A 16230-nucleotide genomic window follows, 5' to 3' on the forward strand; every position below is an offset into this window, starting at 1 on the left:
GTCCCTGCAGCTGGCTGCATCCCTTCTCCTCACTCCCTCTCCCTCCCAGAGCCAGGATGTATGTGTGAAAAAAAAAGCGGAGGGGATCCCTGAGGAACTTTACACAAGTGAAAAAGCCTTCCAGAGACCTAGCAGCAGATCACTGAAACTGTTAAAGGAGCCATTAAAGTGGTAATGCAATAATTTAACAGGCATTTGCCAATGTGCAGGAACCCTTTGGCCACATTCAGCTGGCTTTTATATTGTAGGAAAATGTGCTATTTGGGTTATAAACAATTTCCAAACAATCCGTCAGTAATTTCCATGCTATGCGAGTTATTCTCTGTACCCAGCAGTAATTTTGACTAACCTCACTGAAAGAGGAGCTGACATAGCGAGCGAGTTTATTTCTGATCTAGTGGTTTTGTTCAAACCCAGTTTAAGTAAACAAGTCTGGCAGGGAATTCTATGTAAGAAAGGTTATTAAACCACTGCCTTAATGCAGGCTGTCAATGACAAACACTTGAAAAAGGAGAAATTAGGCTTCAGTTTGGCACAGGTAGCCTGAAAAGCCATATGTCTCTCTATACAATGTATACCAAACTCCATGACATGCAGAGGAGAATCCATCTGGCAATTGTTATATAGCTGTTCAGTTCCCCTAGGGGAATGTTATTAGTGTTTTAAGGTGAGAAGTGGGGAGGGTCTTGGGGCTGGATGGGACAGCGGCAGGGTGAGGGGGCGAGCGGCGAGCCAGCAGCATGGCAGGCGGGGGTGTGTGGAGGTGAGCAGAGGGGGGAAGCTTGCAGGGGGGTGAAGAGGTGAGCTGCAAGTCAGCAGCAGGTGGGAGTGGGGGTGGGGCCTGAGGAAGACCAGGGGTGGAGTGTGGGTGGGGCCGTGGGCAGAAGAGGCAGGGTAAGGAGCTAGCCTCCCCCAGGGGGAATTTCACCCACCACCTATGATGAAAATGAAGCTTTGCATAGGGTAGGGGTTGCATTCAACCATTTAAAGAGACAGGACCACATACAATGCTCCAGTGGCCTAGTTCCCCACTTGTAAAATAGGGATACTACTATAGATGTGTTGTCTATTTAAATTGCAATCTCTTTGGGGCAGTGTAACAGGGTGGCCGCTTATTGAACATTCCCTCATGGCCAGATACTCTCTGCAGCATCCTCTCTGTTTTCCCTCTTCAGGGCCCTTATAAACACCATAGTTTTGGGTTTTTTTGTTTTTTAAAATAGAGGAGTATCACCACTCTCCATCAGGGCTTGTTTGATAATTGCCCACAGTTCCAAGTAGTCCTCCCCATTACTGCAAACCAAAGGATCTCACTTATCTTTGGCTCTTCTGCCACCCCACATGGAGCATATGTAGTCCCCTCCAGAGAGCTTCCTGATTGGCTGGAAGAGAGGAAGCCCTGCCCCACCCTACACTACTGGGCTCTTGGCCCCAGGCCTTTAAAGGGACGGTTTCCTTCTCCTACTGTGAATTCCCTGAGATTGTTCTCTCTCTTCAGCTACAAGGGTATTTCCTGGGACTTTGTTTCAGCTTCCTGTAACAGTGTTTCTACCCCCCTCCTTAAATGACCAGTATATCTCATTACAGGCAGGTTGTGTCTCCCAGAATGTTTCATATAATGAGGCCCGCCCTGACATCAGTTGTTGTCTCTAGGTACTGCTTTAACAGAAATGAACAGTTTATTTGTTTGGGGCTGAATTGTTTTTACTGATTCATTTGAAGTCTATATTATTCTAGAGAAAGATTTAAAAATGCACTAACAATATATCATTAAAGCCTTCCAACTACAGTATTAATGTAAAGTATTTTAGCTGATTAAATCTGAAATTAGAGAGCACTTCTGGCCAAGTTTGCAATAGCAGGCTCTAAAAATCAAAGTGCAGAACCTCAGACTAGTGAGAAAACGGCTTTGTCGATTCAGAGTGGGTAGTTAGGCATCTCTGTTTTGTAAGTAAAAATGCAATTTGCTTATAAAACTTAGAGATAGTCTTTGTGAAAAAATGTGCATCTGCAATTTTAGAGTCTGTGATGAGATTCTCTGTTGAGTCAGACTTAATGTGAAATTTTCAAAGCACCCCTGTTCACCAAAGCATATGCTTAAATGCTTTGCTGAATCAAGGCCTGAGGTGGTCCAAGTCCCACATTACCAGCTTAAAGATTCCATGTGGTTATCTTCAGCCTGGAAGGTGTATTACTCTAAAGTTCTCTGCAAAGATCACTCATTTTTCGTATGCATAGTAGCTCCCTCCCTTTATCCTCCATCAGGAATGATGAGATTCTGTGCTGCACCTGATCGAGGCACAGCATAAAAAGCATAACCTGGGGCGGTGAGAGGTTTGGGGAAAGTTGCTTATAGCCACCTCTGTACCCTGTTGATCCTCCACTGTTCCAGGGGCTGAATCCTGCAAGCCACATAAGCTGCAGTACTGCCTGGAATTTGTACAGCACTGCATGCTGCAACCCTATCTTTAAACTCCTCAGCACATCTCCCTCATCCCCCTCTGTCAGGGCTTGAAGTGGCAAGGATCTCACCCAGAGTACCAGAGCTCCCTCTGAATAGCTCAAGTGATTTCTATGCTTGCAAGCAACATTGCTGAACTCCTGTGTTTTTCCTATTAGATGATTCTAAATTCCATGGCATGGGGCAATTGGACTATATTACTGGTAAACACTTCCAAAACAAATATTGTAAGAAGAAAAGGAAGAGTCTAGAGAACTGAGGTAACTGGGTTTGGGTTTAACATGGCAGTCTTGTTTTATTCAGTTCACCAGCATCAGTAATGATGTTAATACAGCTCTGGCAATACACCAGTTAAGTTTGCTAACAGAGGAGGGGCAAGTTACCTGGTAACATGACATTTTTGTTGTTGATCCTGAACAAGACAGATGCTTCAAGTTCTCTGTTGCTTCGCAGAATATTTTGGCCTTGATGCTCCTATTCCTATATTTTCCAGTGCTTGGTGCATAGGATGGGAGGAGGAAACCAGAGTGGACTCTGCTGCCCTGATTCTCCGAGCCAGCCTGAGTGCCAGTGAGAGTTAGAGCTGCTTCTGTCACTGAAACAGGATCTTTAATGGAATAAAGACAGTGGAGGATAAATGGAGTGGGCCTGCCACACACTCCCTCTCCAAAAAGAAAAGGCGTACTTGTGGCACCTTAGAGACTAACAAATTTATTTGAGCATAAGCTCCAGTCAGTCTTCCCCCAACACTGAGGCGGAAGGGAAAGGAGGGGTGGGAAAGCATCAGGCACAGGGTCCAGAATCAGCATTCTTATGCAATCACAGAGTTCTTTTGAGTTTGTTAGAGAAGCCAAGCTCATGGACACGAATGTGGGACTTGGGCACCAGAATAAAACCCTAAGTTACTGAGGCCTTATTTTAACTAAATGAGTTGGAAGGCTATAAACATACTCGCCATACATTTATCAGAAAAATCAGAGGAGACAGAGCTGGTTGCGATGCTTACAATTAAGGTTGCCTAAGGGTACCAAACTAATTGGATACACTCCCTTCTGGAACTTGGAATTTACTGCAGGATTCTTGAGTATTTACACTCCTCCAGAGTCTTGTCTAGCAAATAGCTGCAAAACCCACTAGCAAAGCGTGCATCTTATCCTCCTCTAGTGGATAGAGTTCAACTGCCTTCTATTGCTGCCTGTTATTCCTTCAGTCCTCCATCTCTTGGGCTCTTTTGTGGATCTAACACTCCCAGATTTTGAGATGACAGAGACAAGGGTTATTATGGTTCTACATAAGAGAATTTGTTTTCCTAGTTATATTTTTAAAGCAGCCATAGAAAAGCCAAAGCCATCTCTTTTAAAGGAATGTTCAGCTTGCAGAGACAAGCCACTCTAGAAGTTAGGAAGTGCCAGAATTGAGGCTGTCTGTGCAACCTTAATTCAGCATCCTTAATCTTATGCTTTATGACAATCTTTAATTATATGACCATATCCATTTTTCCCCACAGGACCCCTGCCTCAGTCAGTGTGCAGGACAGACTGCGCTCTGTGAAGTAGACTTGTTTGTAGGAGCTCAGCCTCATTTGTTGAGGAAGTTGAAAGGTGTGGAGTCAATGAATTAGGGAGAGGATAGTCTCCTGGTTAAGGCAGTTGAAGGGTTCCCTGAATAACTGGATTATATGCCTGCCTCTGCTACAGAGTTCCTGTGTGATGTTGGGCAAGTCAAGTGAGCCACACTTACTAATTGTGTGCCCAATTTGAGGAAGCTGGAGTCTGATTTGCAGAAGTGCTAAGCACTCCCAGCTGCTACTGTGCGCAGATCCCATTGACCTCTGAACATCTGATATATTATATAACTCTAAGCACCCTTAAAAAGTCTTAACATCTTTAATTATTGTATCCATTAACACTGGGTGCTCAATTTTTGGCCATATTCTCTATGCCTCAGTTTCTCATCTGAGAAATGGAGATAACATTTTACCTTAAAGGGGTGCTGTTAAGAGAGAGATTAGTGAATGGTCAGGAAATCAAAAAGATCCTACGGTGAGTCCATCATAAAAAAGCCCAAGAGGAAATGAATAGTTCTGTGTCTAATACAAAGTTTGAAGGTGTGTGGTAAATAATGCACAGGGCCACACACTGAAGGATGAAAAAATATTGAACAGTGATCTATTCCATGAGCACCAGCTAGCCCGAGCACTGAATGAGGCAGTGGACTGAATGAAGCAGGTAGAAAAAGATATTGTGTGTTCATGTAATTGAAGGCTATCATAATGCATGTGCATAAGGAGGCCAATATTTCACGATTTGGCCATCTTACCTGACAATTAGAGCTATTTTTCCGTTTTGTCCCTTTCACTCAGCAACAAATAAACAGTATTCTGCTGCCCACAATTATGTGGATTCCCCACTTTTCAAATGGAGATATCTTAATACAAGTTGTTAAGAAAGATCTATTTTCAGACCCATATTCTTCCTTTAGGTACACTAATGCAACCTCATTGTTTTCACTGGTGGATTTTGGTCCCCAGAGTTTTTTTAAAGTGGTGACTGCATCTCTTTCCCTTCCTACCCCCTCAAACTCCATAGATTGTAGTACAGCCCCCAGGCTTTCAATTAAAGTTAGGACCCCATTGTTTTGGCTGATGACTCAGCAATGTTGGTAGACATTTTGAAGTTGCATAGCAATATATAAGTATAAAATTGTTTATTTCTTGGTGGAATACTTCAGAAGAGCAGTCCCATAATAATTAGAAAATAAAATACTTTCTGTGAATATTTAGCTAGCTACAGATTTCTGTATTACACAAACATACTGTTTTCTATTTAATTCTGCAGAACACTTTAAAAGAGCCTAATGAAAGTGTCATTTTCTATTAATTGTTTCCATTGGGGGGAAAATCCCTGTTAATATTGTAAATCATTATTTAATGCATAGTAAAGTGCTAGCAGCACTGCTTTTCTTATAAACACATTTAGCTCACCGTACAAATGTCAGCACTGTTCAGCTTTGTTTCACAGCTCTGTCTCTAGCTTTCATTCGGGATATGAATCTTAATTCAAGCTACTGCTTGTTCCCAAAATACAGTCACTCATTAAGATTGAAACCTGGAGTTTGCATATGCTGAAAGACTCTGAATGATGTGATTTTTCAAGCAAGAGAGAATACTGTAGTAGACAGTTTTCCATGTTAAGAGATCCATTTTAGTGAGTTCTAGCGGCATTCTTTTATGTGGTACAATATACCGTATACCATCTCCTGCACAGCTGAGCTCAGAGAAAGCTGCTAGTGGAACTACTAGCCACCTGCCAGAAGAGCCCCCCTGGGGGATTGAAAGCAAATGCAGTGGCTGAGTACTGATTGGTAGAAATATGTGTGTCCATATAATGCAGCAAAAGGAAGACTAGTAGTATAGCCTGGAGAGAAAGCTAGAAGGTTTTTCACTGCCTGGAAAGGCAGGCTTGGAATTATGAATGAGGAACGTTCTTACTGTATTCAGGGAAACTAGACTTTGTGCACCTACTTTGTAATTAAACAGGATCACAGCAAAGAAATACTGGACTATCATCGGTTGTCAGTTAAGTGTGTCTGTGCTCTCTCCAGATCTGTCCCAGCCCTGCGCAGATAGTTGGTTCAGCAGACCTCAATAATATTATTCAGAAAGAAGGACCACTGGCATGGTTCAATGACAAAGACACTCGGCCAGGTTTATTGCCCTCAAGACACAGTACTAGCACCCTGGCTCCATGGTTACAGGTACACTAACATGAGTGTCCAGTGGCAAGGAATGGCTCAGTCAGCAGAGGGAATTTCTGCTGTACCCAGGGCCTCACAAAGGCTTAAAGGAAGGCACCCCAATATTTATAGACTGAGACAAAGAACTCTCATACCAGCTTACATGTTTCATGACATCTGCTTGTTACCTCCCTTTGTATCATGCTCCTGGTGTCTTGGGCACAAATCCTTATTCATTACTTCTAGCAGACCCTCTTATCTGGTATTAGGCTAGGATGTACCTGGGCTAATCTTCTGGAGTGTATTCTCACACATACCCAAGAACTGTTGCTTCTTAGGGGTGCCTGTGTTTTAGCCATGCTAGCAATACTTTTGCCAAGATCAGATAGTGAACTTGTAAAGATCTGCTTTAATATACGGCTTAACTTTGGGTCACAGCTTCTGGTTCGGGCCTCAGATCTTGCACCAGGCCCAGTACTCCAGGCTCTCTCTTTCTCCTACATCATCAGTTTCTCCTCTTAATGGAAAGAGGCCCACAAGGCCCCAAATATTGACTGACTGCTTGGGTGGTAACACTATACATAATTGAGAGGTAACACTATACATAATTGACCAAGTTGTGACATAATGGCCATCCTTATATTTGAAGTGTGTAAAACACCATGGAAAGGAATTAAAGATATGCAAGTATAACTAGGAGTAAAACTAAAAAGGAAGGAATGCTGAATGTCAAGAAAAGCTCCATGACAGAAAGACATTTGATTGTGGAGTAGCTTCCAACCAGGGCTGTATAGCATAATAGAAGTCACAGTAGTGAGGATGTTTCAGACTAGACTGTACCAGGAACTAGAAATTAAAGTAGGAGAGAATCTAGCGGTGCCAGGGATTGACTGAATGGCCTATGAGTACAGCTGGTTGGAAAAATTCTAACAAACATGTTTTCAGGGTTTTCCAATTGCTCAACATTGAAGCATTTGACAGAAATGGTTCTATTTTGATGAAGTTCTCCCAGAAGCTATCTGGTGGGTTGTGAGGAGTCTGGGCTTCCTGGGTTTGCAGCTCCAGGATAACCCACCATATGGTTGCCCTGGGGCTGCACTTTTCATGGACCATTTGGAAATTTTTGCTTTTCTTTCTGAATTGGATTGATACCAACATTTCAAAATAGTGAAACTCTGTGAAATGAAATACCTTCCTCTGCCCAGCCGTGGGAGTTTTTCCCATTGATTAGCGAGTTACACATATTAAATATTGGACTTTCCTGTATTCTGTTAGCCTAGTAGAACTTTCAACGGTTTTTGCTAATGTCTTTCTGAAAACTCTGAAGCCGATGCCTCCCCTACCGTTTGTGGCAAATACGAGTAAAGCAGACTTAAGAATCAGAAACGATAAAGCAACAGCAGCAATAAAATGAAACTTCAGCTGATTTAGAAGTTTAGAACAAGCCCAGGGAGAGACATGAGAGAGCAGAAGGCAGGTGAGATGGTCAGAATTTCGTAATAAAATGTATTACAAGTTTCAGCAACTTCCACACAACCCTACCAACACCACCACCACCACATGTAGTCTGTGTGTTTCACTTTGTACCCTTAGTGTATTTTTTGTATTGACCTCCCTGGGTGAAATCCTCGCTCCACTAAAGTCATTGGCAAGACTGGCTTTTTGGGGTGCGAGAGGAGTTTATTTCTGTAGAAGAGGTGGTGCACATTGCAATACCTAGAGTTAAGGTTGGTTACAATGGAATATTTATGTGCTTGTCTGTTCAGCAAGTTACTGTACAGCAATCCAGGGTGTAAATCTATAGCCCAGTAACTTGCTGAACACTCAGACTTTCATTGCACTGTAGCAGCAAGGATGTTACTGTGCCACAAGCTTGTGTGCTGTGCATTCACAACCTGCCTTGCCATGCAGTAACATGCTGTATAGACAAGTCCTAAGAAATCAAACTGACCATTATATAAAGCTCTCTCCAAGTTTTGCCTTTCTGTGGAAATCTGGCATGTCAGAGAGATTCCTCCTCCCCCTCCCGCCCCAAAAGTTTAAGACAGTTAAGCTATTTCCAAGCATCAGATGCAAGTTCATCCTTTTGACATATTGTCTCCTGATGCAGGATGACAGAGATATGCAAGGTTGCTTTGGTGCCTGGTGTAGGAGATTCTACTGCCAACAGAAAAACCTCTTCTTATCAAATTGGAAAAGTTGTGAGCACAGGTGGGAGGAGAGGGGGGGAAGAGAACAGTCTGTCAATGCAAGGGCAGTTTAGTCTTTGGGCCCTCAGGCACAGAGCTTCTCCTCTGGGACAGCGGCTTGCTTCAGACTCCTGGTCTGAGAGGCCACTTTAAAATTAAAAGGGGCAAATTAAAGAGAAAGGTTAATAGTTTGTTGTTAAAATATAATGTAGGGACAGATTCCTCCCTGTACCACAGCTGTGCTCAGCACAGGAGATTGGATGGGGAAAAAAAAGTCAGAGAGCTGGTACTGGTTCTGCCTCCCTGGTTCAGAGGCCTGGCTTTAGCACCACATAGAACTACTGCTGGCCATTTCTGAGGATACTATGCCAGTAGCAGCATATAACTACCTCTACGTGAGTGAAGGATTGGCAAAACAAAGTGCCACCAAGCCCCTAGGCCAGAAGTGGGAGGGCAGAGGCAGTTAGCAGCAGACTAGGGCCTACCAGAAGTATAGATGCATCAACAGGGAGTTCCCTCTATTCCAGGGAACTTCTCTGCTGGCAGTTAGTAACTAGATCACAACCACTTCATGCCATCCAGGTGGCACAACTGAGTTGTAACAGCGGTAGAGTCTGCACCACAATCTTTAAATAATAGGCTAGATTCTCATATGGTTTAGTTGGGTGTTGATTGGAGCACATTTACCCCATCTGAGACTCTCACCCAGTACTTCTGGGTGATCTATGGAGCTGCCTCCTGCAATTTGTGGAGAAACTGAAAAAACAGAGCACTTTAAAAGCTTTGAGCAGCCTTCTTTGAAAGCCTGATCCTATATCAGTGTTTCTCTTTAGGCAGACTACCTTTTTATTGCTACATATCTTCTGCACTTAATATTTAGGTCACAGCATTTTGTCCATCAATAGATTGTGATTAGAATGATGAGACTTACAGCTGTTTGCCATGAGTTCTTACCGGGACTCTGATGATGATGTGTGGAGGTTAATTGCCTGAAGTTCAACTGACACATCCCACTAGGGAGAAAAGTCATTTTATAAAATACAAGGGAAAGTCCTTTTAATGATAGGACATTTTATAGAGCACAGAAAATTGAGATAATAAATTGCAATAGAGTTCTTTCAGTGACCAGCGAACACCTACTTAAAAAAAATAAAAAAATGCTTTATTCAACAGAGACCAGAGAGAAACTGCACTAGTCTATCATTTCAAGCAGTTCATGGGAATATAATTTTGTCTGAGTTCAGGGATATAGGTAGCAATTTAGAATCTTTAAAACTCACAAATTAGTTGATCAGGTTGTTTCCTCTGTCAGCCCATCCGCAGTATCCATCCAATCTATCGGAGGAAAGACACCACAACTCTCAGTGTATGCACAATTAGCTATCCAAATCTATAGCAACAGCATGTTACTAAGGGTCCTGATTCAGAAACAAAAGAGTCTGCCCCCCTCCTCCAAGACTCCAGTTACACTCCATGCTTTATAGCATATGCCTGCCTACAGCTAGGCTTAAGTGAAAAGAGCTTTTTTATTGTCTTTTCAGTAGCCTGCTTATCCCAGGAAGATCAAGATAGATATGGCATTTCCCCGCATTTTGGAGTTTTGCTGACTGAGCCATTGTGACCATTTAAGACCTTGTGAGCCAATACAATAGGGACTCTAAAGAACTGTAAGTTTAAGATTATGACTAGAGGGAGTTCTATTTTGTCTCACCATTTGGACACGTACAGTAATGTCGTCAAATCCATATGGTCAAACTTAAAACAGTCTGAGCCGCAAGGGACTGAGGTAATTTTGTGCCACTTCATTGACACCTCCATCTCATCTCTAAGCAGCATTATTGGGTTCCAGAGAAATTACCTAGCCCTTCTTAGTTGAAAAATAAAAAGTCACTATGATGCATAACCTTAGAGGGATGTTTTACATTGGGGACAAAATGCGAGTGGAAGTCTTTGAGGAACTTTTGGGACAGGAAACAGAATATAAGTGGTTACTACTTGTGTTACATGTTAATTCCTTCAGTGTTAGGATGATATACAATTTATCAAATGAAATGCTATTTGTAGTATGTTCCTATGATTGTTGTTTATATCAGGATAAAGTTACTATGGATCCATTTTAAGAAGGTCTGACCCTAAGCTTCGGGGATATGGACCTCAAAGCATTAGTTACTTTTAGTTACTGTTGCCTGACTCCCAGGAGGGAAAAAGCCAAGCAAAACTGTTGTAAGAGCTGTTAACAAATATTTTCAAAGGGACTATTGCTGTCATAATTCACTGTGCATTGTTTCATACAGAAGAGCCTCACAAGATACTGGCAGCTGAACTTGGATTCTCTGTCCCTTGCAGTAATCATACAACAGCTGGGAAAGCCAATTACTCTGTAGGGGTAGGAGAGAGGTGTCTGCGAACTTTAAGAAAAAGTGCACTTGATGAAATACACAAGAGAAAGCAGCAATTGGTGGACATAGGTAGATTCAGGGTTTTGATTAAATGTGTCTAAGAAACTAAAATTTTGTATGTTTATTCAAACTTCTCCTGGCTGCAAAACTGGGCTGAAATCTTTCAAGAACAACTTTCTGCACCAGCTGTCACAAGTAATAGAAGATCTGAGGTCAAATGCTCTCCCCCACATTAAAGCCCCTTTACAGAGCTGTGGAGAGACAAACAATAGAGGAAGTCGCCTCCAGAGACTACCTCCCAGCACAGCAGTGGTGTAGGTAGCGACACCCCTAGACCAGCCACCTCACAGCCCCAGGCAGAGCAGCATTCCGGAACAGTAGAGGGCAGCGCAAGAGGGAGCAGGCCAAATGTTCTGTTCTTCTGCTATTCTGACTTGTGGAGCAGCACGGTGGCAGCTGTGAGGAAGTTGCTTTAATTAAAGCAGCTCTGGGGCTTCTCATTGATGCTGGGAGCTGCATCAAACTCTGCAGCAGTCTAGAATCCAGGAGGAGACAGGATAATTTAAAGTCACCTTTGTGCTCCTTCATCTCCTGAGAGGTGAAGAACAAAACATGGTCTTTAATTTCCTTTAGCCTATATTCTGTAGAACATCTCTTCACAATTGCCTTCCTGAGGGTTGTTCAGATCTTTGGATGACCTATCTCATTGTACATAGGAAGCATGAATTGCCAGACTATGGACTGCAGTGTTACACACTAAAATGTTATGACTAACATTTATGAGAACTAGTAGCCATGTAGTATATAAGGCAAACAATACTTGTTTACTTGCAAGGCAATGCTTCTCATATGCTTGCTATATAAACACTATCTGGTAAGTGGGTCATCCCTCCACCCCAAAAAAGCATAAGGTAAAATAAAACCGTGATATGTTTCCATAGACAAGCACAGAGAGCCAATAAAATATTTTTTTCCTAGGCTTCCTTGCAAACTACATGCGATCTTCAGTTACGGCACATTGTGAAACAGCTCGCTAAAAACAAAGTAGTCAAAATCAAATTGGCCTGCCTTTAGAGAACTAAGCTGGGGGTGAAAAAGTTGAATTTCTAGTCAAAACCAGGTGCTATGACTACTACTATGGGGAATGACCTCTAAAAAAAGTACCTCCAGACCCCATTCATGTACCATATGAATAAGATTAATGCCAATGAACAACTTACAGCCTGATACTGGAATTTAGATGTGACGTCAAAATAGAAGTTACTGTCTTTAATCTGTAGCTTCAATGAAAGAGGTATGAAGAATTTATTGCAGAAGGGGGGGAAATTGTTAAATAATGCAACAATGCACAGAAAGGTTTAAGAAGTGACAGACTGTTTTTATTACAGGCAATTCAGACAAATGCCTTCAAGTGAAAAAGATTGAAGCTTCCCACATCCACTGAACTAGTACTCTCACTTACAGGACCCCAGGGATGTAATCTTCCCTCAAAATGCACATAACTCCCATTAAAGTTAATGGGAGTTATATGCATGCATCAAAGGTAGAATAGATTTCCCAGCTCTTATGTCTACCCATTCTCATTAGAGAGTCTTTAAAAACCAGCTAGAAGATAAACTTTGCTAGTTTCATAGTTTGTCCTCTGTCCTTCAAGAGGTTTGGCAAGTGAAAAGATACTGGAGTACTGAGAGGAGAGGAGATATATTAAATAAAACCAGAGGTCAAAAAGGGCTTATAACTCACATTTGTGAGTTTGAGATGAGAGAAAGCAGTGCTATATATATTATAATCAAGTCAACCTGAATGTCATTAAGAATGAATAAAACTGTATAATATAGGTTTCTATCAGTTTGGTATCTTGTGCAGTTAACAGGATGTTTTCGATGACAACCAAGAAGAGACAAGAGTGAAATCCTGACTTCACTGAAGACAATGGCAATACTCCAGCAGACTTCAGAGGGACCAGAATCCCACCCAAGAAATTGAAAAGCTCCGACTAATATTGAGCTGTTTGTTAAACTGTCACAATCCCCAAATCTGCAGACACTTATGAACATGTTTAACTTTAAAACATGAAAGTAGTGCTAGGGGGTTAGCTATTATGTGACATCCATCCCCGTTCCCCCCTCCCCCCATTATAATATTCTGTTCATTTGCCCTCCCAGGGCCTGATTTGACTCCCACTGATTTCAAGAAGTGTAGGATCCAGCCTTGGAGGATGGAACACTAAGTTTTTAGAGTTGATACCCTCCCCACCCCACACCACCCGCAAAAAACAGTTTTTCCACAGAAGTTTGTGAGAGGCTCTAATAAGTTTTGCATGCAGAAGGATGTAGTCAGTGTACATATTTATAAGGGCTATCCATTTGTAGTAATTATTTTAATAAGTTATATTTAATTAAATATCTTATGAAATATAACAAACTTTTATAAACTTATATAATAAACTTTTATACGTTTAAGATATCTACAATTAGCTGAATTTAATAAAAGTGTTCAAGAAAGTGCTCTCTCAACACTATGTTTATAAGTTAAATATCATATGGGTCTTATCTTTTTTTAATGGCCTTGGATAACATCTGAACTGGTGATATGGTCTTAATGGCATACCCAGATTCATACCCTGAATCCAAGCAGACACTGAGATAGCTTGCTTAGTCCAATGTTGCATCATGCATGTTCTTACAACTGAGTCATTATTAGTCCTGTAAGGTAAGTTTTTTGTTGTTGACATTTAAAAAAGTGACCCTAAGTTATTTAGGGTACAATAAAAACAGAATTAACAGCCACCAAGCTTGTCTAGATGCTATTATACAATAACTAACCTATGTAACAGCTTGATATTGTGATCCTCATTTTCCCAATTTTTCCCCATTATCCATTACTCACGTAAGTGAGTTGTTTCAGAGTTGATTGTAAGCTGGATGAAGGTTTTCTATCAAAATTGTGTTCAAAGAGGGGAAAAAATGCAAATTTGGCAACACAATATTTTGCAACTTAGTGAAACCAACACTGGCTTGTTTTGGTTAAAAAAAAACCAACCCTAAAAATCACAAAGAGGTCAAGATTTTTTTTGTGTGTGTTTGCCATTTTGATTTTTCAATTCAAGATGCCTGTTTTGAAGTTTCCTTTATTTTTAATTTATATAGAAATAAAGTATGCTCAAAATCAAAACAAACTGGTTTGTTCTGGGTCATTTCCCACCCCACACCTGGAATTGCCAGCAAACTGAAAAATCTTTATTCTCACAGCTTGACCCAGGGGGATAGGAATCACATTTTTCTACAGCACCAAGTGCAACAAGAATGACACCATTTATTTATTTCTTTCCAATAGCTGTGGGTAGAAGTTAGGTCCCCCTCATTTTAATAATAAAGAAAAATGGTCAGATTTTTCCATTGACTTGTTATGCAAAAAATTGTGCTGAAGACTGGTTTTGTTTTATTTTCAGTACAATTAAAGTTTTCCACAGAAAACAGACACTTTCTAGGTAAGACTTTATTTAGTCAACAAATCTAATTTTCCATTGGAAAAAAAAATGTTTGAAACGTTTTCAACCAACCCTACACAGAAAGTCACCCCTTCAATATCGATTTCAGATTCAATTTTGAGTTTTATTTTTTCCAGTAAGCCTGTTGAGAGATTTTAGGAGTAGAAATTCGTTTATAATTTTTTTTTGGGAGGGTGGGGGGGCAGGATTATAAAGAAAAGCACACAAGTGAATACTTTCTTCTTCTAGAACAGGAGGAATATTCCCCTATGAACAGCCCCGGTTCACTGTCTGAGTTGAAGTCAAGTCTGGTGTTGCCCTCTCTTGCTGATCTGTTTCATCTCTTTAGTGTTACCTATTTGATTATGAGGAAAAATTTATAACTTCTAACTTAAGCCTTATATTTTTTGCCCTGTTTCACAGAGGGCAAAGAATGTTTGGCTACATGCTTTGTTATTACCATGTGGTTACTACTTTCTCCACTCTGCAGTAACTGTGTATACTGACAGGTTTCAGAGTAGCAGCCATGTTAGTCTGTATTCGCAAAAAGAAAAGGAGTACTTGTGGCACCTTAGAGACTAACCAATTTATTTGAGGATAAGCTTTCGTGAGCTACAGCTCACTTCTCATGAAAGCTTATGCTCAAATAAATTGGTTAGTCTCTAAGGTGCCACAAGTACTCCTTTTCTTTTTGTGTATACTGAGAGTACCAGGAATAAATTCTGTCTGGGTCACCCTTGGCAGCTTGCTATGGGACTGGATGCTATAGCTCTGGCTGCAAGTGTAGGGAGACATCTGCTATGAAAGATGTATCGCTAGGTTACAAATGGAGCTCCTACCCTCATTTTACAGGTAATTAAAACAGGTGTTTCAAATAGTAACTACAAATATGACCCTTAATTAAATCGAGGGAACTACTACGTTCAAACAATCCTTGGGGAGGAGAGTACCAGCAACTAACACAGTGGTATTAAACTTCGGCCGACAGTGTTTTGTCTATGTATTATATATAATAAATAAAGGCAATTGAAGTCAATAGGCAGCAGGATGGTTTCACTCAGAATACTTTATACCACACCCACATAAGAAGTGTTGCTTGTACTTAACAAGGAATGTAGGATTTTCAGAATCACTTTGCTTCCTTTGAAGTCAATGGGAAGCTGAGTTAAGCAAATAGTTCTACCTTAAAAATATCATATATATCTTATCTCCTTTAGTAGGGCTGTCGATTAATCGCAGTTAACTCATGCAATTAACTCAAAATTAATGGCGATAAAAAAATCACAATTAATCACAGTTTTAATTGTGCTGTTCAACAATAGAATACCAATTGAAATTAAATATTTTTGGATGTTTTTCTATATTCTCAAATATATTGATTTCAATTACAACACAGAATACAAACTGTACAATGCTCATTTTATATTACTTTTCATTGCAAATATCTGCACTGTAAAATGACAAAAGAAATAGTATTTTTCAGTTCACTTCATACAAGTATTTTAGTGCAATCTCTTTATTGTGAAAGTGCAACTTAGAATTTTTTTTGTTACATAACTGCACTCCAAAAAAAACCCCCAAAAACAAATGTAAATCTTTAGAGCCTTCAAGTCCATTCAGTCCTACTTCTTGTTCAGCTAATCACTCAGATAAACAAGTTTGTTTACATATACGGGAGATAATGCTGCCCACTTCTCATTTACAGAGTCACCTGAAAGTGAGAATGTGTTCACATGGCACTTTTGTAGCCAGCATTGCAAGGTATTTATGTGCCAGATATGCTAAACATTCGTATGCCTCTTCATTCTTCAACCACCATTCTAGAGGAAATGATTCCATGCTGACGATGCTTGTTTAAAAAAAAGTGTTAATTAAATTTGTGACTGAACTCCTTGGGGGAGAATTGTATGCCTCCTGCTCCATGGTTTTACCTGCATTCCGCCATACATTTTGTGT

The 16230-nt window shown here is 40.7% G+C and overlaps 1 long non-coding RNA gene across 2 annotated transcripts in view; it reads right to left on the reverse strand.

Moving 5' to 3' along the window:
* Window positions 1-2749: 2749 nt before the first annotated feature.
* LOC122464475 overlaps window positions 2750-16230 on the reverse strand; it is a 250274-nt gene continuing 236793 nt past the window's right edge. For both annotated transcript variants that reach the window (XR_006288547.1, XR_006288551.1), the window contains one exon: window positions 2750-3068. This is a non-coding gene — a long non-coding RNA (uncharacterized LOC122464475). The remainder of the gene's footprint in view (window positions 3069-16230) is intronic.

This window comes from Chelonia mydas, chromosome 2, assembly GCF_015237465.2.
Source record: "Chelonia mydas isolate rCheMyd1 chromosome 2, rCheMyd1.pri.v2, whole genome shotgun sequence".
NCBI classification, from domain to species: Eukaryota; Metazoa; Chordata; order Testudines; family Cheloniidae; genus Chelonia; species Chelonia mydas.